Source organism: Equus caballus, chromosome 6, assembly GCF_041296265.1.
Source record: "Equus caballus isolate H_3958 breed thoroughbred chromosome 6, TB-T2T, whole genome shotgun sequence".
In the NCBI taxonomy this organism is placed as follows: Eukaryota; Metazoa; Chordata; class Mammalia; order Perissodactyla; family Equidae; genus Equus; species Equus caballus.
In genome coordinates this window covers 3764510-3788739 of record NC_091689.1, presented here as the reverse complement: position 1 = coordinate 3788739, position 24230 = coordinate 3764510, and the positions used below count along the sequence as shown (strand labels likewise).

The 24230-nt window shown below is 38.7% G+C and overlaps 1 protein-coding gene across 3 annotated transcripts in view; it reads right to left on the bottom strand.

The window, feature by feature from the left end:
• Positions 1-24230, bottom strand: part of SPAG16 (sperm associated antigen 16) — a 1027170-nt gene that overhangs the window by 934732 nt on the left and 68208 nt on the right. For 2 of the 3 annotated variants that reach the window (XM_070269235.1, XM_070269234.1), the window contains exons 3-4: positions 15389-15591; positions 9602-9706 (exon numbers count right to left, since the gene is read on the bottom strand). The gene's annotated coding sequence lies outside the window, so the exon portion shown is untranslated. Of the gene's footprint in view, positions 1-9601; positions 9707-15247; positions 15308-15388; positions 15592-24230 lie in introns of those variants that run through there. The other variant, XM_070269236.1, reaches the window with a different exon arrangement.

The window sequence follows — 24230 nt, the reverse complement described above, 5'->3', positions numbered from 1 at the left end:
GTGACTGGAGCCTCAATTTCCATCTGTCCTTGAGAACACCCTTATCTAATAACTCTCATCATCTCTTGTACTGAATGCTTACTCCGTACCAGACATGGTGCTAAACACTCTTTGTAGATTAGACTTATCATATTCTATAAAATAGATGCTAAATTCTCCATTTCACAGAAACTGAGGCATAGAGAAATTAACTAATTTGCCCATGATACTCTTTTAAACATATGCTTTTCATATGATCCAATTTAGGTACTTACCCCAGTGAAATGAGAACACATAGCCACATAAGGACTTGTAGATAAACGTTCAGAGAGTTTTTGCTCACAATGCCCAAGAACTGGAAATACCCAAATGTTTATCAACAGATGAATAGATAAACAACTCATGGTACGACATTTAGTGAAATCCTACTCAGCTGTGAAAGAAATACATAATTGATAGACCTGCAACAACACAAGTGATCTCAAAAACATTATGCTGAGTAGAAAAAACCCAGATTCAAAAACTTACGTACTGTGTGATTCCATTTATATGAAATTCTAGAACAGGTAAAACTAATCAAGAATGGTTTTAATCCAGTGGGAATGCACTGTGCATCTAAATGCAACAAAATGCCTTTTTTCTGTATGTTGTTTGGAGGGAGGGAGCATATAAGCATTAAGGTAGAAAGGAAAACTTCTACATTGATTATTGCTGGGAAATTTTCCTTCCATCTTTTAAAAAACGTGAACTCTTTATTTCCTGCTTGTTTCCTGTGACCCAATATAAACTCCAGCCTCCATCCTCTCTCCTCCTCTCTCTCCTCCACCATCTTCCCCTGCAGCAGCAGCTGTGGTTAAAACGTGTTTGCTTTAAACTAACAAAGTTAATATTTCAGAGTCCCTTGTTTGCATGTCACTTCCAATGCCCTGGGAGAGGCCATAGGAACGTATTTTCACTGGGATACATTTTCGTAAAATTTGCAAAAACTAAGCAGTTCTAACTACCATCACTGAAGACATCCCTCTCTTTCCACTGTAATGTCCCCCACATCATATTCCATCTTGTTTAAGGGCGCATTGCAGTGGCCACCAGCATTTTTGGGGACCCTGCTAAGGGTAAGATGAGCTGAGAATATGGGTTAAGTGGGCTATGCTTATGTGGTCCGCAGTCATTTCTGTGTATAATGAAGTTATTGCTGGCCTTCCAGGTGTACTGTGCCCACCGTGTCCCCTTGCTGACCTACCCAGGACTGTGACCGTAATGTGAAAAGGTAGAGGTTGTATTTCCATATGAATATGTCCTGGGGCACCAAGAACTGAAAGAATGGGTGGAGTAGAAGAAGAAAAAGGTTTGAAATGCGTGGATCCAGAAGCAGGTTTTTGGAAAGTTCTCCCCATAATCAGACCTGTAGAATCATGAGTAAGGGATTTAGTTCTCATGGTTGACCAGTCAAAACAGAAATGTCCTCCTGTGATGAAGAAACTCAATGATGCCACATTTACTATTAGAAATTATGATTAAACACTTGTTGCATTTTCTCTTTTTTGACGGTGAGCAGGAGAAATAGAATTTATCAGAATTCCTGTACAGCCCACCCTGCAGCAACGTTGGAAGCAGAGAAATGTCTGTGAGTCAAATCAAATGTTGTATGCATTCTGATATAATGGATCACAAGCATAAGTTGTGAGGCTGCAGTAAAGTTTTCTGAATTAACAATAATAACAAACACATGTCAATTTAACCATGGTTGAGGAAACCTAAATTATCTATTCCCTGTATAAAAAAATAATATTAAAAACTCATCATATGGGGGGCTGGCCCCGTGGCTGAGTGGTTAAAGTTCCACACTCTTCACTTCAGTGGCCCAGACTTGTAGGTTTGGATCCCAGGAGGGGACCTACTCCACTCATCAGCCATGCTGTGGAGGCATCCCACATACAAAACATAAAGGAAGACTGGCACAGATGTTAGCTCAAGACTAATCTTCCTCAAGCAAAAAAAAAAAAAAAGAGAGAGAAGGATGGCAACAGATGCTAGCTCAGGGGGAATCTTCCTCATCAAAAAAAGATAAAAATTTAAAAAAAGCTCATCATATGAAGAATGAAATTATGAAAGAATAGGTAGCCAAAAATGTAGGCTGAAAAGAATGTGATAAACAGCTATTTAATAAACATATTGTATTTTTTTATGTATTTTTGTGATATTTTTGGTATTTGTCAGTTTTTAAAAATTTGTGATTTATTGCAATTTGTTTTTCCTTTTCTCTCTCTCTCTTTTTTCTTTTTTTTTTTTTTTTTTTGCTGAGGAAGATTGGCCCTGAGCTAACATCTGCTCTCAATCTTCCTCTTTTTTTTTTCTTTTAGGAAAATTAGCCCTGAGCTAACATCTGCTGCCAATCCTCCACTTTTTGCTGAGGAAGATTAGCCCTGAGGTAACATCTGTGCACATCTTCCTTTACTTTATATGTGGGACGCCCACCACAGCATGGTTTGACAAGTGACACATAGGTCTGCACCCAGGATCTAAACCGGAGAACCCTGAGCCGCTGAAGCTGAACATGCAAACTTAACCACTGTGCCACGGCACAGGACCCCAATTTCTCTTTTCTTATTAAAAATAATTATTAATTTTTATCCTTAGTTTTACCTTCATAGTTCTGTATTCCTTTCCTTAAACAGGGACCCCAAAATGATATAAACTCAAGCCCTACAAAATGGGAATCTGACCCTGAACATATTATAAGCATTCAGAGAGTTTTGGATTCTCAAGTGAAGAACAGAAATAATACTAAAACAGTAGAGTTACAGATAAAAAATCCATACAGTAATTCTTAACAGGGAGGGACAATTTGGCCTCCTGGGAGACATTTGACAACGTCTGGAGACGTGTCTGATTGTCATGACAGGAAGCAGCACTACTGGCATCTAGTACGTAAAGGTCAAGGAAGCGGCAACAAGACACAAGGCAGTCCTCCACGACTGTACAAATTATCTGGTCCAAAATGTCAACAGTGGAAAGGTTCAGAAACCTTGGCCCCTACTAAAAATGCCAGACAGAAAATAAACTTGCAAATTATTATAGCAGTGCTGATACAAGGAAATAGCCATTCTGCCACCGAGCAGTGTGAATCAAAATGAGGTGGCGGACTCTCCCAGGCTGCAAGAGCAGACGACAGAGAACTGGCGTGATGGCAGGAGACAACAGGCCAGAATTAGGAGACCTATTTCCCTGGCATTTGTGCCTAAAATTCTCCCTCACATTCTAGAGAGAGGAAATTGACAGGTGACATTGAGTTCGCACTGCCATCACGCCTTCCTGTAACTTGTTGTTATGACATCTTTATCTTGCTAAATCTCAAAATTTTTACCCATAGAAAGGAAATAATAATTCTCTATAGAGTTGTTATGAAAATTTTTAAGGTGCCTAGCATGCCTCCTTCCAGAGTTCATGACATGGGGTTAGCGCAGGTGGTAGTTGAGGCATGAGCCGCCGAAGGTCTCCTTCCAACCCTCACTCCCACACACACCTCTACCCCTGCAGGCCAACATCGCCAGAGGGGGAGATGTCAATAGAAAAGCCAGAAAACCTACTGGTGAAGCCTTAAGTTTTAAAAAGTCAGCCTAGGCGTAGGGGATTTGGAAGAACGGCTCCTGAAGAAGGTGTCGTTTTGCTGGCCTTGCTTTTTGCCCTCCTCGCAGAGCAGGGAAGAGCCTCCAAGATGGCGGGAAGGGGCGAGCGAAAGGCGTTAATAAGAGAGACCCACACCGTGGAACAGGAAGTTCTGGGTCTTGTTCTCCTTCAGGTCAAAAGGTGAGGATGGGGGGGGGGTGGGGGGGAGAGAAGAGTAGCCTCCTAAACACAGTCGATAAGCCAAGGGGGAGGAAGAACGGCTTAGTCTCCTGGAAGCAGCGGCCTCACACGCCACCACGCCATGGAGCTGGGGATCAGAGGTGGCTGCGGGACAGTTGGACCACTGAGGCAGCCCCAGCAACTTCTCCATAGCCCCAAAGGAGCACTCGAGAAAGGCTGCCCATTCCTGGTGTCCATGAGGCAAGTGCAAAAATGAGGAGAGAGATCCCTAAAGGATGTCACACAGATGTGCGGGAGGGATACCACAATGCAAAGAGGCTTAAGCCCTCTCCCGCAGTAGCAAACGAGGCTCCTGACATCTAAGCTGAGGGCTCTCCGCGCTGCACGTCTCGGCAGAGGCCTGCAGAGAAGGGACGAAGGCCAGCCGGGCAGCTGTGTCATCTCCAGGAGCTAAAATCAAATTCAGACAGAAAGAAGGGAGAGAGCCAAAATCCTGAATTTAACTGAGTCAAAACCCCCAATGCCTGAGAGAAATCTCAGAAATGAGTAAAATTGCCAGCTCGAAACCAGATCACATTTTCTAAATTTAGTTATATGATGGCACGTGTGGGTGTATAGCTTGTGAAAAATCATATACTATATACATATATGGATTCTATACTATTCAGCTAATCTTTTGTGTTGTCTTGATGAAGTCTCAAATTAAAAGTAAAATGCAACCCAGCAACAAAAATCTCCAGGTATTTTTTAAAGAAAGGCACTTTAAACAAGTAGAACAGAATACTGAATTTACGGAACTTCTTGGTCCCTACAGAGAGTGGAAGAGAATCAGCTCCCTGCTTAGAAGACAGGCTGATGTGAACAGCCTCTGATAGATCAAACTTTGAAAAGCAAATTGGCAGGTTTTTCAGAGAGCCAGCTGTTCTGTTTAAAGCTTTAATAAATATTTGCTGAGCAACACACTAGCCCATCACAAGGCATCATACTAGTGATGGGGCACAAAGAGAAGTAAGAACATTCCTTGGCTCAAGGACTTTTGCTGTTTTACCTGGGATGTAGCACGTAGCACAGCTACAGAGATAAAAGCCACATCTCATACGGATTTTGATGATAACCAAGAATCAAAGCCTTGAACTCGACTGAATGGAACCAAAGTGAAACAGAAATTAGACATGATTTTGTCTCGAATATCTCCACTTCAACACGAGCTGCAGGCTTCTTGGCATCTAATATCCATGCTAAATATAAAGAACAGCAGTAATTTGGTCCTGATTCAGCCAAACCTATAGGACAGCATAGAATGATGCTAGGCATTGAAACAGAATGCAATGTCCAGTCTCTGAATATTCCTAGAAAACATGTTTCAGCTTTGTTTATACCATTTCTGTTTAAATATGAGATTGTCGAATTAGATATTTAAAAGTTAGCCTCTTTCTTGTTTCTAGTAGTAGATGAGATTCAATGAAGAGGGGACTCATAGGGTGCACTCTTTATATTCAAATTACTTAGAAAAAAATATGTCTTTATAGGGGCTGGCCCCAAGGCGTAGCTGTTGAGTTTGGCTCATTCTGTTTCGGTGGCCCAGATTCATTGGTTTGGATCCTGGGCACAGACCTACACAACTCATCAGCTGTACTGTGGCAGCAACCCACATATAAAGTGGAGGAAGACTGGCACAGATGTTAACTCAGGGCTAATCTTCCTCAAGCAAAAAAAGAGGAAGATTGGCAACAGATGTTAGCTCAGGGCTAATCTTCCTCAGCAAAAAAAAAAAGTCTTTGTAGCACATGAAAGACTTCCCAAGTATGTTGAAGAAAATTGTGTACATATGAGGCCCAGATATAATAGTCATTCACCAATTTTCTGAGTTAGAAGGAAGCATATGGCAAATAAAACAAAAATAGGTAATCTCCCTGGAGTTGTCTCCAAATTACTCTTTTGCGGATGCATTATTTCACACCATCAACCCACCATAAAATTCCAGGAAGGCAAACTAGATCTCCACGATTAAAGTAAAAAGAAAATTCTAGGATGGCAAACCCTGTCTTTCTGATGGGAGCAAAAGCAAAAAATTGCAAGAAAGGATGGACATGCTTAATTGGTCTATAAAAGGAACATTAGCAAGGAGTTTGAGAGAAATGCTTAGAAATCCATTTGTGCCCGTCAATAACATCCACCTTATCAAGCTACTGTTCCATTAGTGACTAATGGCTGACTTGGTATTAAGCTGCACAATAGAAACAGCACAACCATTGCAGGGAAAAGAAGCAAACGAAGTTTTTGCTGTTCTCGTTGCTATTACTGTTTTATTTGTTTTAGCATAAAAAGTAGCGGTAAATGGATTTCAGATTGATGAAAAAGCTGGTGGGTGGTAATTTCAGTAATTTGTAACAAAATGTAAATACAGATCATCTTCCTAATGAAAACTGGGTCGACTCTGACCTTACGGCCCTGGTATGTTATACATGCAATGCTATTGAAAACGGATAATACACATCAAAGATGAATAAAGAGTATCATTATCCTTATCCTGAAGAGAGAGATTTTCCTCAGTGTCATTTCTGTAAGACTTTGTTCTGTTGTGCCAGCAAAAGCCCCAAAATCACGTAAAAGAAAATCATTACACACCAAAGAATTCTAGGCTCCTCCAATGGAGCAGATAATAGCAAAGGTGTGAGGGAAATTTTGTTCTTTTAAAACTGAGAGTGGCAGAAGAATGAAACTTTGATGCCGTTTCAAATTAATAATGACTTTCAAGAGTGATTCTTGGATGGTAGCTTCTGTCCCCTTCTTGGAGGGAACCCGAGCTCCTGTGGGCCTCGGCCGCGTTGTTAGGAAATGACGACAGTGCCATCTACTGCCAAAGTGCCGTGCCACTCATTTCAAAACTATAGACTTTTCTACCAAATACTATGATAAAAATCTTTAAATTACAGGATAATAAGTGTAAATTCTCTAAAATATACACAAATATGAGGGCACTCTTTCCACATAGATGAGAAGTCCATTCCATGCTTTTCCCCACCAGTTACTTTTGTACTCACTTATACATTATTGAAAGCAATGTTTAACAAACATTATAGAAAATTAAACTGAAAACTATACCTTACATGGTAGCAGTAAAGATTTTATGGATAGTTTTGGACTAATTGCCCCCTCCATTAAATTCATTTTTTCCATTAGTTTCCAGGCTCTTTTCTAAATCTAATTAGCAATGAAATTTTCCTTGTTAAATCTGGAGAATTTGTTTTTACAGACAACTGCACAAAGCTGGATAGTAAAAGAAGCACATAGATGCCTTTATAACTTCATTGTATTGCTGATAAACACTGCCAATAATGAGTTTTAAATGGTAATTGCGAATCCCTTAATGTACTTTATATATTAACTATCCTATAGAAGAGAGAAAGTTTGAAATCCCTGAACAAAGAGACTACATACATGGCATTTTAATTAATAGGCACACAGATTAATCACATTTGTTATGTAAGTCACGAAGGGCTCACAGACACAGAGGATGGCAACAATTAACCAGGCCTAGAAAAAAACAACTTTAGTCAACGAATATTTTTTTTTACATATAAAATGTGACCTGAAGTGGTGTACTATAGTTGCTAAGCCTATTGATATCATAAGTGTTACAGTTAGGCAATTAGTAAGAAAATTAGCTGGTTGTCTTTAAGCTTGTTTTTTAAATTTTGAGCCAAGGATACTCTGCCGTATGTTTTAAAATGTAAGGTATTTCCAAGGTATGCACTGGGCTGTGATAAAGGATGGGGGCATGTTCTCATCACATGCACCTTGTTAGTGTTAATTTGGCCATTGCCACAATCTTATCTTCCAAGTAAAGGACACAGCTATACGTTTTACTTATGCCGGTCCTCCTTGTCGGTATGGGCCAATATAGACATCACAAGAAGTCAGTATTTGAAAGTTTAGAAATGTTCTTATTATGCGGTAGAAAATCTAGGGATGAATGGGAGCAGTGAGGTTTAACTACATAGGGGCGTTGCTGATATGCAGCAGAAAGCCCTGCTTGTTCTTCCTGAAGATGGGTTTTACACGGACATTCAAGGAGTGACAAGATGTCTCCATCCATTTGCACAAAGTCAGACCAGTGTTCACCTACTCAGGGGTCCCCAAAGTCTATGTTCTCCCCTCAGTTCACTCTGACTTCTTTAACCTCAAGCCAAAGCATCACCCGGGAATGCTGGAGTATTGAAGATTGGAATTCCTTCTCTCTGGCTTCTCTTAAGACTCCCCCGGCCCACCAGTTAGAGAAGTCAACTTGAATTAATGTGCTGGCTTAACAGCTTCATTTCATTTTCATCTCACTTTTCTCTTCACATTGGTGCTCCTTCAGATTATCTTCTGTGGTCACATGCATCTGTCCTGAACGACAAGAGAAACCAGCACGCCCTCCTATTTTCTTCCTCTCCAGTCGGTTTTTATCCACTATAAACTTAAGTGTAACGTAATCTTGGTGCATTGTGACTATGAACATCTGCATAGCTATCAGCTTGTTTAAAGCAAATCGCATTTCAATAAAATCAATGCAGGCAGCAGGCTTCACCCAAATAACAGACCCTAACTGACTCGTGTTAAGTTGATAACTTGCACCCAGGATTGGCGGTAAGGTGAGCCTGTCAGCTCCAGAAAGCAACGAAGGAAAGGTCTGTCTCCAAACCAGGCAACAAAGAAAACGCCAGGATACGAAGACAGGGTAGGCCTTCAGGTGACGGGACAAAAGAAAATTCTGTGTTCACAGGAGAAAAATCCTCATGAAACAAAAGCTTTTGGAGGTAGATATAGACAGTGTTTTAAGACTTATGTTTTCAATAGATGATGAAATAAAAAAGGGAAATATCAGTGTGAGAGCGCAGATAAGAGAATGACCCCACTGACCCCATTGCACTCGTGCCGTGGGAAGCATGGCCTGAGAGAGGTGGAGAAGACAGTCTGTGAGACGAGGAGCAGCCAGTTAGCTGGGTGGGCGTCAGTGTCACGCGGACCCTGGGGAAGTTGCATCAGATCGAGATTGGGTAATCAAGGGAGAGCCCAGGTATGGGAGTGGCCTGGGAATTGTGTGCACCCAAGTGAGTGATTCAAGTCAAAAAAGTTAAGCAAGTGTTAGAATCCACAGGATCCAAAGAGAGGGCATAACAGATTAGTGAAGTCAAAGCCTAGACCAGAAGTCTCAACAGGGAGGGGAAAGGTGTCAAGGCAAGTCCTCACACAGCTTGCATGGCTCAGGATGCTGGTGGTCCCAGCCCTAAGTTAAGAGTCCGGAAAGCAGAGTGACCAAAATGCATGCTGCTAATTCTGGAAGAGTCATAGACTCTCAGCACAAGAAAATGCTGATTTCAATAACAATGATGATAGCTACATTCGGCCTCATCTCTGAAGACTTTTAACCATTTTTAACTTTCCGAAGCAGAGACTCAGCCTCCAAGTGAACCCAGCCAAGTCCTCATATATAGAAATACGTGTAAGTTGCACATGATGAAAAATGGAAAAGTGCGGAGTGGAGATAAATGTTGCCATGAAGGGAGTATGTTATGAAGGGCTCTGAGACCTCGGGGAGAAGGTCGCTGGAGGCCGTCAAGGGAAGCGGCTCAACGTGCTTGTGAGGAGCTCCATCTGACATCAGCTTGCTGCACCGCTGGAGGAGAGGAGGACTAGGAACTTGTTCTAGACTAAGAAAACTGTTTTTGGAATACTCAAAGGCCCTTCTCTGCTTCACTCAAAGTCATATTTTACGAAAGACTCAAATATCTTCTGTTTGGAAGACAGAACTCACGCCTGCCCTTACCAGCTCATGGTGCTGCGTGGAAACGCTCGTGTTCAAAACGGAGGATGGTGGAGTCTTCCTGCACAGGAAGCTGTTGAATCCTGAGGCCTAAGAGGACGGACGGTACTGGGGGTAGAGGGGCAGAAGGAAGAAGGAATTATAAGTCTCTTAATCTTCACCACAGTAATACTTCTAAATTCACTAAACTGCACATTTCTTGAGAATAAGGAACATGCCTTCTTTATTCATGAAATTCCAGCACTTTCTCAAAATACAAGGCACTCATAATATTTATTGGAGTAAATTCCATAGGTGATTTCTGTGTTTATATTTTAGAATATTCTTTCATTACAAAGTTAAGTCTTGGAAAATAATTAACTATTTAAAGTCCAAACCAAGTAAAATGTTTATCTCCTCAAATTCTTAAAACTACACAAAAAAATTATTTTAACATTTGTCAATTTTGAGCATATTGCAATTGTGAATTTTATAAATTAGAAGACAAGTGAAGAATTAAATCTGCTCAGAATCATTCATAATTATACAAAAGATAAGTGTTAGTTTTTATTCTGATAAAACTATAATATTTTCATGGATAATAAATTACGCATTAGAAATATTTTTAAATTAAATGTTGGAAACTTTTTTTATGTCCCTTTAAAATATTTAACAAATCTATACTATAGCAATAGCCAAGCATTTAAATTAGAAAAGTTAAGTAACATCTCTACAAGAAAATATTTTCCAAAGAAAGAGAAACTGTTACTACAATTGTGGGCATGTAGAAATTACATATACAAGATGCAAAACAGTTTGTGTTATTGTCACTATAAATCATAACATTTATTTTCAGGGAAAGAAAAATTTGTTGATGGCAAATGATTTCAACCTGCTTATATAATTACCAATTTTACTTAAATTTTGAATTACACCATTTACATTCACAGATCACTAGCACCCCCTTGTGGTCATGGATAAATATTTCTCATCGAGGACTTTATATACCCGAGAGAATACTTGGAATTGCCTTGTTTTGAACAGATGATTATAAATGAATTCAAATAAAATATTTATTCCTATGTAAATACAGAGTGTAATATATTCATCCAAGTATATATATGTTATATGTGAATATATATAGAATAATTTACATGTGCAAATAAATCTCAAAAGATCACGCAGTTCATACAAATGTTCATAAAATTTGTGATAGGCTCAAGAACATCTTCCAAGAATACCTTCTTTCTCTTCTACCTGCAAAGTTATACAGACAGAGGCTTTGCAGCTCCCAACAGCCACAATATAGAGTGGTTCTCAATCCTGACTGCATATTGGAATTACTAGGCGATTAGAAATAATAATAATACCATCTCTGACTATCCCACAGAACATTTTTTTTTTTTTTTTTTAAGGCTTGGCACCTGGGCTAACAACTGATGCCAATCTTTTTCTTTCTTTTTTTTTTCTGCTTTATCTCCCCAACCCCCCCCCCCGCCCCCCCCCCCCCCCCCCCCCCCCCCCACAGTTGTATATCTTAGTTGCAGGTCTTTCTAGTTGTGGGATGTGGGACACCACCTCAACGTGGCCTGACAAGCAGTGCCATGTCCGCACCCAGGATCCAAACCCTGGGCTGCCTCAGCGGAGCGCGAGAACTTAACCACTCGGCCATAGAGCCGGCCCCCCCCCCAGAACATTAAATCAGAATTCGTGGGTCCAGGTCCAGAAAACTATCATCTTATAAGTGACTCAAATGCTGCAAACCTCTGATCTAAAAGGTGTGCATGAGGGTTCTTCAGTTGGAAGAGAATATATAAAATGCAGAGAAAAGACGAGTCCACATCACCTGGACCTGAGAATGACCAAATGCCGGGTCTCATCGTTCACCGCTCCCTGTGCTGCGCCAGGATGGTCGCTGTGAAACTATAAAAAAGGAGAGCGGTGTCTCTTCTAGAGACTTTGAGACGATTTTTCAAATGCTCCAGATTCATTCATAGAAATACATTATTGTGCAAAATAAGTAGAGATCATGTGGGAAAAGTGTGGAAGGACTACATTTTCTTGGGAAAATCACTACTTGATTCACACACCATCTGCTGTTTTAATCAGGCCCTGGGCATTTGGACAGGTGTGTATTTTCTTTTTTAAAGATTTTATTTTTTCCTTTTTCTCCCCATAGCCCCCGGGTACATAGTTGTATGTTTTTAGTTGTGGGTCCTTCTAGCTGTGGCATGTGGGACGCCACCTCAGCATGGCTTGAGGAGCAGCGCCATGTCCGAGCCCAGGATCCGAACAGGCAAAACCCTGGGCTGCCAAAGCAGAGCTCGGGAACTTAACCACTCAGCCCTGGGCCAGCCCCAGACAGGTGTGTATTTTTAAGGTTCTAAGATAATTGGTCTGTAGTTTGAAACATTTAAAAATAATCAGCATTTACACCTTGGATGTTTAAAGCTGTTATGTGAACTCTTGGGCCATGTGCGAATGCCAAGCATTTTTAATGAAAAAGCTGGTTTTATTGCCAGTAGACACCTAAAAACACTGCAGTTCATATTAATAAGACTGAATGTAATTGAATGTCAGCAGATATGGTGATTTATAAAGTACTTCGTATCCTGTGTATAATGAAAACCCTTGGCACTGAATCCTAATATTTGATGAAACATGATAGTGGCTTTATATCCAATAGCCAACTTGACCTAGAACCTTCTATCATTTTTATAGTGAACTGCTTTACCCCGTTTCCAGCTGTGACTCAACTTTTCATCTATAATTAAGGAAAAATGGTACAATGTGAATTTTAGCTTTTTTTTTCCTTCAGCTATTTGATATATTTCCGAGGCAATGAAATGAACATTTTAGCAAATATATCAGAATTGTATATATGTGTGAATGTCAAATCCTTGAAAGCAGACACGGGGAGACTGACGTTGACCCCACTGATACTGCCTGTGCTGAAAAGATTTTTGGAACCTGTCTTTGGGAACTGCTTTCTATGCTGGTAGCACATTTTTTTGAATATTTGTTTCTATCGCAAAACTTTGCTTTGGGTAGTTGATTTGAATTTTTTGAACAGCATTAAAAGGTATTTGCAGCTAAGACTAATGGGCAATTGGGTTAAGCTGGGTAATGAGCAATTTCAAATAAAACCAAACCAAACAAAATAAAGTGTGTGGGGCTATAATATAGTAAGCATGATGGAAGCATGTGGCAGTTATAAATCATCTCAATGTTTTATATTCACACATTTATCAAAAATAAGGTTATAAAAGAAAAATGCACCATTTGACAATAGCAAAAACTGGGAAGAAATACAGTTGTAATTTAAAAAGCAAGCTTGTAGTTCATTTCACTCCATTAACAGTAAAATATTTTAATATTATAATAAAACACTTTGTGGGATGCTTTGGATCAAGCATACTTCATAAATATCTTGATAATTAAATATTTCATAAGAAGAAAAATGAGAGAGAACAACAAGTAAAAAATCTAATTTGGGTAAGATCTCTAAGATTTTCCCATAGTTTCAAAATGTGAAATTCAAACTTTAAAGAAAAATTTCCTAAGTAATTTTGACAATGTTTGAATGTATTATTCATTTCATTCATTTTTTAATATTCAAGCATATTTTACTCATTCATTTAAATGCTTTACTCATTTCAATGTCAAAAAACAGGCTCCCCAAATTTAATCTCAAACATTAATGGGCTTTCTATCTACCTGGAAATATTGTGAAAATGCAGATCCTGGTTCAAGACTCTGCATTTCGAGAGAGTTCTCAGTTGGTGCTGACGCTGCTCCGTCTTGAATTGTGCTTCCAGGAGCAAGACCATGGACTTCAATTCATTATACATATTCTCACTTAATATTTTCGCCTTCTCTTACTAGCTCTTTCAAATATTTTTCCCAATCTCTGGACATGCCATTCATTTCTTGCTTTCTTTTTTTCTTCTCTGGTTGGTAAAAGAATAAACTTAAAAAAATCTCCCATTACTGTGGATTGCCTCAATCTAGACTCTCAGTGGCAGAAATTCTCTCAATAACCTCTCCAGCCTTGGCCTGTTCTCCTGCCATCCCGCACACCTGCAGCTTCCCCTCAGCACAGCTTAGTCCCCAGGTCAGTCAATGCCCACTTTAATTCTCCAGTGTGATTCTGTGTAGGAAAATGAAACTGTCTATCAATGTCCTGGGCCCACGAAGGTCAGAAAGCTCAGTGATTCCTCTGTTAAAAAATTGCTTCTGCTTAAAAACAAACAAACCCCCAGGACATCTAAAGTAAGCGTTCTATAATACTGCATCCCCAAGTACCATCGTCTGATAAATTTTGTACAACCTTGAAATACTACTTGCTTTTATGTTTTAGTTAATATAAAAAATATTTGTTCCTTTTATATCAATTCTACAAGATTGAGGTGGAATGATGGTTTCAAATATGAAAAGAGGAGTCTATGCTAACTTTAAAGGTTATAAGGCAAAAACAGAACATAAAATTATAAGTGCAATTATGACTGGATAGAGTATTAATAGCTTTGAATTACTGGTTGCATTTTTAAGTAATACAGGAATCAATCTTGTATAAACTTTTAATTCAAAACTTTGTAATTAGGGCAAAAAAAGGACAGGAAAGTTCAAACCATCATAAAATAAAACCTCAAGAAATTTCTTTAATGCCAAGTTTGGAGAATGAAAGAAAAGAAAAACTTATGAGTAAGATAGATATATGGAATTATATATTATTCAGTAATTTGCTTAAAATGAAATTTTCCAATCTGAAATCTTACAATTGTTAACAATCTATCATGAATCCACCTATAATCAACTCATAGAAATATATAAAAAATGATCAGAAAAACCAATTTTGAGGCTTTTGGAAAATCCAAGATTAATTCGTATGTATTTTTACTAGATGTGTCTATAAATTGCTTCATTTTAGCTTTCCAGTAATCTGATCCTAATTATTAATTCTCTTTATAGTTATGAAACAACAGTGACAAGTGAACACGTTAAAAACAATGGAATATTTTTCTAGGTGGCATAAAAAGCCCTGGTCTGAGAATTGAAAACCTGGGATCTAATTTGGGCCCAGCACTAATTAGCTTGTGATCTTCAACAGGTCAGCTGAATCCTCTGACTTCTGGTATCTGATTCTGGGACAAAGCTTTGACGTGAGACAGGAAGAGTTTAAGAATCCCAAGAGTCAGCTCAGAATCAAATCTCACTCTGACCTTCAACCCAGCTTCTAAAACCTAGGTTCCTGGCTTGAGAAGCTAAGAGCCTAAGAACTCTTAAGATGAGACATCTTAAGACTCAGCTTCGGGTAGAAGATTCTTGTCTCTTCCTTGCTGCCTCTGCTTCTGCCATGGTTCCCATTCAAGCCTGGATTTGCTCTAGGACTGAAATGTAGGCTTATTCCCCCCTACACTTTCCTAATACTTAAGACTCTCTTCCAAATCCCCATGTGCATGACTACCTTCGTCATTGACTCCTAGGCTGCCTAGACTTCGGGCTAACGCTTCTTTCCCAAGTCCTCTTGATTCTGAGCCTGCTCCATCTGCCAAAGCTCCATCTGCTGCCCAGCCAGCCCTCACCACGTGGTCAGTCTTACTCAGGTGGGAAGAGTCCAGCCCTGGAACCGGCCTGTGATAACAGCACAGGTGTTGAAATAACACTCACCTGAAGTATCAGGGGCTAGTCACGGGAGGGCAGTCTGAGGGTGACAGAGGGAAGACACCACTGTAGCGAGGCAAACAGTCAGGTAAAAAAAAATGAGGATGATGAATCTGTTGCATCTCTTCAATAGAATGTTTTCCTTACCAAATATAATTGTCGTGAAAAGTAGCAGATTAGGAAAACAAATATAGTTTTTAGACAACTGCCTGCTGATATCAGTTCTGAAATCACAGCAAAGTGAAGTTTATCTTCCCGCAGTTCATTCAACTTCTGTTTCTTGGTTAAGGGCCAGTGTTCATAACCATTATCTCTTCTAGAAAGCTCTCGTTTACATAAGCAGGAATACACTGAAAAGAAGAACAGAAACAAATTTCAGCATGGACTATTGAGGATTTATTTGTATTAATCTACTTGCTCAAGTTACTTCCTTTCCTTCATTTTTACTGCACACTGTGTGTGTATTTCACAAACGGAAAAGCTCAAATGCAGCAAATGTAGTAGATGGGGATGCAGAGAGCAGCCAGGGTGAGAGCGCCTGGACTGCCCCACGTCTGCCACCTCTCATTTCAGCAAACACCACCGCTTCAGCCACACACTGTCACTGTGGATGACTTGATTATCTTAGGAACGTGCATCTGATTTTTTTTATCATTTGTACTTTTTTAACAATAAACTTTTAGAAATATACACTTTGTGCATAAAAATAAGGGTTCCTGGGTCTACATAGTTAAAATTCCCCAGAGTGAACTAGAACTTGCATGAACAAATGAATCAAGTCATTCTGGTGCTGCCTTTCTGTGGAGGCCACTGGAGAACCACCGTGTATATTCGTTTTAATTTAGCCCCTTTGCCTAAAATGGTAGGGAGGCAAATTGTTTTGTTTGATGAGCACAATGTTTTAAAAAATGAAGACTGGGGGCCTGCCCTGTGGCTAAAGTTCTGCGTGCTCAGCTTCAGTGGCCCAGGTTAGCTGGTTTGGATCCCTGGCACAGACCTATTGCACTCATCAGCCGTGCTGTGGAGGCATCCCACACACAAAAGAAAGGAAGATTGGCACAGATGTTAGCTCAGGGCTAATCTTCCTCAAGCAAAGAAAATAAAAAAAATGAAGACTGAATTTAAACACCTTTCTGCAGATTATGCCAGTGTCTCGACCCAAGTCTCATAACCAACTCAGCAACTCAGGAAGTGCTTCTATACCTGGCCTCAAAGGCATTTGAACTTCTACCTTTGACCTAAGTTATCCCAGGAAAATAATCCTTACTAGCTGCAGAGAGGTGTTAAACAAATAAGGTCGACAAGCAACTGCACCCATTTATATTATTCAGTTCAACTAGGCTTTCTTGTCTTTCTGTTCTGGAGATATCCAAAAGTTACATCGTCAATAGCCAATGTTAGTTGAGTCTAGGAGTATGGATCACCTTTCAGTTCAAACATTTTCTCTTCAATAATGGATAGACTGCGCTACATCAGCACAATGATTTCATAATAAAGGCAACATGCTTTCTAAAATTAATCTTTGATATCTGAAAATAAATGAAATCGCTTTTGAATAGCAGGCATTATATTAAGTATATGAAACAACTGATTTTGGAAATTCAATAAATATTTATTAAACATCTACTATTTCTCAGATACTCAATAAAAGGTACTTCAGACCAAAAAAGAGTGGCAACAGATTCAAATAAAAAATACATACTATTTCTAATCTCCCTTGGGTGAATGAGAGCTCATATATATATATATATATATATATATATATATAGTATATATGTGTGTACATATGTGTGTCCATAGATATAGATTGATAAATATTTCACTTTTAAATGCCTATTGATTTTCACCTAATAAAAAAGACGTCTAATTATAAATATTTTATGGTGTCTTGAAGCATATCTTCACATTCTATGTACTATATATGAGCAGGCGATTTACAAAAATAAGCATATTTTAAAGTAGAAATGTCCAAAAAGCAGCAGCAGCAAGTACTGAACAATGCTCTCTTAAAGGAGAGAGAATTTTAGCTCCGAACATTCACTTATTTTGCAGTCTCAGTATTTCTTAAAAATTAGGTATTAACATTAAGTCATATAAAAATGGATCCAGGGGCCGGCCCTGTGACCAAGTGGCTGAGTTCACGCACTCCACTTCAGCGGCCCAGGGTTTTGCCGGTTCAGAGCCTGGGCACGGACGTGGCACCGCTCGTCAGGCCATGCTGAGCTGGCATCCCACATAGCACAACCAGGGGCACTCACAACCGGAATGTACAGCTATGTACCAGGGGGCTTTGGGGAGATGAAGAAGAAAAAGAAGGAGAGGATTGGCAACAGATGTTAGGTCAGGTGCTAATCTTTAGGAAAAAAAAAATGAATTCAACCAATAAACAATAACTTTTGGCTTTTTTATTCCATTTTTTTATATATACTTATTTTTAAATCAAAACCAAGGTCCTCAGCCACTGACATTGTTTTGATATTTTTTTAAAAAAAAAAGCCTTCAAACGTCCCTCGTTTCTAAACACACTGAGAAATCCACCTAGTCTTTACTCCTTCATAAGGACTCAGTGTTTATGACTGTTTCCTTCATTTATCAACCAATGTACACTAAAAACGAACTGCCTTTCTTGTTATTATCTGGACAGTTCATTATATAGGTTCCAGGATAAAAATGACCAATTACATTTTGTCCCATTCCAGAATATTCTGGAACAATTGCCAGTTTTACAATGTGAGTTATTTCTAATTGTTCTTGTGTCAGTGGGGCTCGTGATGGCTTGGCTTTAGAAAAACTGAACTTTCCCGTTTGGTAACCATGGAAAACTTTAAAATTAAGTTATCTCACGAGAATGATTATTTGTGTGTTTTGCTGCTCCTGGTCACTGAATGTGAATGAACCTGACATTCAGACCCTTTAATGTGGTGGCGCTCGTTCTGGAACTCTGGAGATGGCTTTGGCAGCAGCCCAAGCCTCAGTGCAAAGGGTGTTAGATGTTTATCTGGTCGGATCCCAGGCTGAGCAACAAAACTGCTTTTGTTCAAAGAATAACTAACAGATGAGTAATGAAGTCACTTCCCCAAAGCCAGATTCCATTGTCAATAAGAGGAGGTTTGGATGGTATAGTTTCATCTAACAACCATGTTGGAATTCAGATTTTCCAAGAGAAGTCAGAAAGCAACTGTTATTTCAACCGAACTATTCTTTCTCAAGAACACACCAGCCATCCATGAAGTATTTTCATCTCTTGAGTTTTTTTAGAAGAGGATCTTGAACTCGTGTTATGTTGTAAGCTTAACCCCTGAAACAAATTGATGTTCTCCCTGTTTGTCATCAATAGAGTTTTCCTTTCAGTGGTTTTGGAAAGCTGTGGGGACTTCTCTGTTGTTTAGCTTTGCTCTGCTTTGCTTTTTCAGAAATAGCTGTTAAGTGCTCACTTAGCAAAGGAATGAAAGTGGAACTAGAAAGGCAATTCCTTAAGAATGTTTTTCCAAACTTAAAATTCCTGTGATTGTTACTCTATGAATAATTTTGCCCTTAAGGCCTGATGCAAATGGAGTTAGGATACATCCTCTATCAAAGTGCAGAAATGAAGCTCACTCCATTGAGGTTTGCTGCTGGGTATTAAATATATATATATATATGTATGTATATATTTCACATTACGCCTTTACTGATGATGAAAAATGCCTAGCTCTTAGAGAGGGTAAGTTGATACTAACTTCTGTGTAGCACCCTTAGTGGGTTCCTCTTAGTTCAGCAGATTTGGTGCTTCTCCTAAAAATAGGAATAAGCTTTAAAATAAAACAGATAAAAATAGGTTCTTCCTTCTTTCATGGAGACAGCTACAATGCTGCCTGTGGAAAAGTATCAAGCTGTTTATGCACACATTTTTACTACATATATTTGCACAACTCTCAACCTTAGTTGTTATAGTGAATTAACAGTGTCCCAGCCACAAATTATTTCTCCTCAGTCATCTTATTTTTGGAATTTTCAACAGATTTCTTTGCCTAATTTTATAGACATTTCCTATTGCCTTTCCCATCACTTTTCCTCTTTCGCCAGCGACTGTTCTTTCTAATAAATTCCGATTTTCACATGATGATGTTACTTTGGGTGTCACATTTCTACGAGGTACCTTTCTTGTGAACTCCAGCATCCATGACTTCTCTCTAGGATGTACTTAACCAGCCGCCAGTCTGGGTCTCTGATAAATGAACTCGAGGCTTAAACTAGCTTTAATTTTACTTCTGCCCTTCTTAGCCCTTTTCTTTATAGTCTACATTCTATTATTATTTCTCAATTTTAAAGCTTTTCTCATAACCCAGAGTCTGTCAAAGGATTACTTCTAGTTTCTCACTATAAAAGAACTCTGTTTATTTGTACGGTACCCAGTAATCAGGATATGTTTAGAACATGGCATTTTAGCACATACACTGAAAACAAGAAAATAATCTTGTCTTAAATCTGTAAACTTTTTCAGGACCAGCACAAAAGAATAGTCGCTAATAAAATTTATGTTTAGGGTCATAAATGGTGGATCAACGTGTGAGTAAGAACATACACCTTTCCTTTCTTCCTGTAACCACAGCACGGTTAATCTAGTTGTTTGTCACCATTCTTTGAACACTCAGGTAATGACGATAGCTAAGGACAGGATATTAGGTAGTCCGGTTATCTGATGTATTGTAATATGTTCTACATGTTTATATTTTTATATTTTTCACTACAATGGCAGAAAATCTAGACCTGGAGGAGGCTGTTACACCGTAACGTTCATTAGATTCATCTAAGACTCTGATGAGTACTATCGGCGGTCCCTCCTAAGTTCTCTGAAATTACAGTAATTAATTGAAGTCAAGCCCTGTATTTGCGCGTGCATTCTGAGTGACTAACTGAAGTAAAACACGTGCATTGCTCATCTCGCATGCTGTGATTAAGACAGAAACAAAGACATCCATCAAACTAGATTACTTCTTCATCAAGGAGGCGCAGAAATATCTCTACAGCTGTTTGGCTCATTTTAATTGTATCAGAGCCTCTCGTATCACGTGTTTAAGTGAGGCACTATTTCCCCTGTCAAAAAAGAGAATATTAAAGTATGACAGCAAGTGAAAAGAATTGCAATGCATTTAAAGGTCTCCTCATTAGCAAATTTAGATTAATTAAAGAAACAAAAGGCATTTGTGTGTTTATTGATTTATTTTCACACACAGATGCATAAACACAGAGCTGGGAGGACCATTATCAAATGTGTCCAAAGGATTTTCTCTGGCCTTTCTAACTCTTGTATTTGAAAAACAGAATGGAGAATGGTGCTGCCTTTCCTATGGAAAAAGAAATCTAATTGATGACCCACAAAAAATGACAGTTGCCTCTTTTTCTTCAAGTTAACATTCCTCCCTCCAAGAGAAATACAGTTTCTAAAAGCATTCTGCTTATTCCAAAAAGAAAAGGCCCACTTACTCTACCAATTGTGTGGTTATCTACTCAGAATTGCCCCTAGTAATAGAAACTTGGAGTTCGGTCACTCAGTAGGACTGAGGAATGGCAGAAGAAAACCAGAGCTTGTCTCAGAATAATGAATGATTTGACACAAAGTGATTTCTTGAAAGCCAAAGTCACCATTTCAGGAAATTCATTCTCTTGTGGTTCAGTGAGCCACGAGAGAGGTGAACTGAACAGAAGGAGAATAAATCAAAAACGGACATTTCATGGCTATAAAGCCCTCTGTTTGGGTATCTCAAAATGCTGCAAGACGCACTGGTTCTCACATCACTTGTGTTAAATCTACTTACTTCCATCTTAAAGACTAAGTGAGAAACTGAAAACTTAAGTGATTTGAGACAGAAATATATATTTATATTCATAATCGCTTGAAATGGCAAAAAAAAAAAACCTTCCTAATTACGTATAATTACTTTAGCAATTAGCTGTGCAAAAGAAAAATTTGATTTTAATAAACATTTAAGTTCTTAATTCATTCTGTTGTATATTTAAGGATTCATGTAATTTCTATCCATTTTGATGGGTCTTCAAGTTGAACACAAACAAATACGACTTTAGACTCCCAGACTTCAAGAATCTAGAGATCAGAGCGGCTCAACAGCAAATGCAGAGACTGAAACCTGCGGATGCATGAGGGTGAAACGGCTGAGCCCTGCGCCTGCTTAAATTGGACGAGCAAATATTTATTCCCTGAAAAAAAGAAACCGGACAAAATATTCCGTAGTGATTCTGAAAATGACGTACATTTATTGACCAGAATTCAAATATTAAAAGAATATCTCTATGCTTTAAAACTTTAGTTATAATTGCTAAATCAAATGGCAGCATCAACAACAAATAAATTGAAAAAAATATATGTTAAGATCGGAAAAAACAAAAACAATAGGAAATTGGAGTGTCATACAACTGAAAATACTGTTGTAAAAATACATTTATTGACATAGATGTATATATTATACTAAATTTTGAAAAAAGTTACAAAGCAATTTCTATATTTCATAGATATTCTATGGTATATAATAACTAATATATTATATGTAAGAGTAATAGATGATATTAATATACATATATTATTTATTGGCCTATAAATTACATATTCTAGAAGAATACACAAAAAATTTTTAACAAAAGCCATATGAATGGTGAGAATGTATTTGTGACTTTTAATCATCTCTGTGTCTTCTAATTTTCTAACCATGTATTACTTGTGTAAGAAAATATTTTTAATTCCATTCAAGAGACTTTGGCTTCATTCTGGCAGTTAGTTATCCATATGTGATTCAGTCTCCCCTGCCTTTCCAGTGAAATATTTCCCAATGAAATATCCATGGAAACACAACAAACAATATAATTTCTCAACAGCACAGAAAGTTACGAAGCTCCATCAGTTAACTAAACACCCCTTGAAGGAATCACTGCTAAGTACAGTGTGAATGAAATAGACGGAGAAATGAAAGGAGCAGCCAACTTGTAGGAGCCCCTCTCTCCAGTCACTGCTCCCGGCCTCCACGGACCCTCTACGACAGAGATGGGGCTGCAGGCCAGAAAGGCCTAAATACCATATTATCCAGATTGTCAGAGTTGTCTCCTCTTCTTACATCAGGTCTTCCCTTTTTACAACTCTTTGGAAGGCTGAGCTCACAGTAATCCTCAGGGCCAGGGGCACAAGAGGACCAGCAGCGGTGAGAAGAGGAGAATCAGAAAGAGCACTTCCAGCCTAAGAACCAGGAATATCAAGAATGAATTTAAAGAAGAAAAGTCCGGACCAGTCAGAGCACGGTCCCCCCTCCTGGGGAATAGAGGCAAGGGGGGAGACCGAGGCTGTTTTTCCTTGAGAAAGGAAAGGAGCAGCGAGCTTTCCTCCCATGCCCAGAGCCTTCGTTAGTTTTAAAGCAAAGCAATGAGATAGAAATAACTGTATCTGTTTAAAGGGAGCCCAACAAAGCTCGGAATGATAAATACTTGACTCAAGTATTAGATTAGATTAGAGTGATAATCTTATTCTGAACCCCTGTGCCCAACCGTCGTTGATTGTGTCAGTGCTTTTAAGTACAAATGCCAAGGATAAAATTAATCCAATGGCAGCATCAATGGCCAATAAATTGAAAAAGATATATGTTTATGTACAATTTTGTTTTCCAACTAATGCTTGCCTAACTAGTGGTGCTGGTATCCTTGAGCCAGTGAAAGTGATAAAATTGTCACTATTACTATTTTTCTAAGATTAGGTATAGTTTTTCAATAGTTTTTTCAAGTTATATGATTTATAATAAGATTATTTGTTAAGAGGACAAGAAATATACAAACAAAGAAAGGAAGGCAGCAGCCTGCTGGAAGCACCTCGGCCCCATGGCCCAGCATTGTTGCAGTAGTTATTTCGTGCTTGGATTTAAGTTGTCTCCACCGCTAGTTTTTGAATTACTTGAAGAGGGGAATGTTACCTGTAAGGACACAGACTTCTCATATCATGTTTTGCAAACAATATGAACTTTAAAGTATTTTTTAATAGAAGATTAATTAGTCGTAGGTCGTTTAGGAGTAATGGTTGTGGAAACCTTTTTGTTTATATGAATTTTGAACTCCTCGTAAGATTGCTACTATAAATGATAATTCGACCTAAATTCCATTTGATAGAAAAATCAGTGCTTTCAACTGAGGACAACATCATTTCAATTCATACGAAATAGGAATTTAAGTGCAGCTAAATTCACTTCCAGCTTAGGACAAACATAGACAAGGGAAAGTAGATTTGAATCCCTTTCTACTAACTACTGAAGAGCGTTTTTATTTTAAACGGGATAATCTTTTGCGTATAGTTTAACATGAAACTTATATGCAATTTATGCAATTATGTCATTATTAAGTATAGCATCCTGTATCTTCTACAGATTACTAAATATGCCTCCTCATATAGCAATTGGCAACCTGTAAAGAAGATGAAATGCTTTTTCCATAAGACAGGTAGAAAAGCCAATTAGTCTAGGTTTTGCATTAACTAGCCTTTGATTTGATGCTTGATATTAATTGTTTTTAAGTGTGTGAATGTTACGTTATTTAGTGTGCCTAAACCGCAAATAGCTCCTGGCAAGACCTCATACCATTAACAATGAGATTAGCAGAGGAAAATTCAAAAACCCTCAGGGGGATTGTTTGTACTGTTTTTTGTTGGGTATGTTTTTGCTCTGTGGGATAGAAGACAGTTTAAAACAGCACTGCATGAAAAAGAAGCGACTGACCGCAGGTTGCAAGAATGCTTCAGTGAAGCAGAGGTTTCTACAGCTCCTCTCAGCAAAGGGGAGGTTTCTAACGGTCCCCTGCTGACTTCAAATGTGTTCACAGCCTGCACCCAGCAGCCACAGTGGAAACTTACCGGTGTGATAATAATCACTTAGAGTGAGACTGCGGTGCAGACCCTTTTCCCCCAACCAGAAATCCCCTGAGTAAAAGCTTTATCCCCTGAGGAGACAGAGAGACGCAAAGA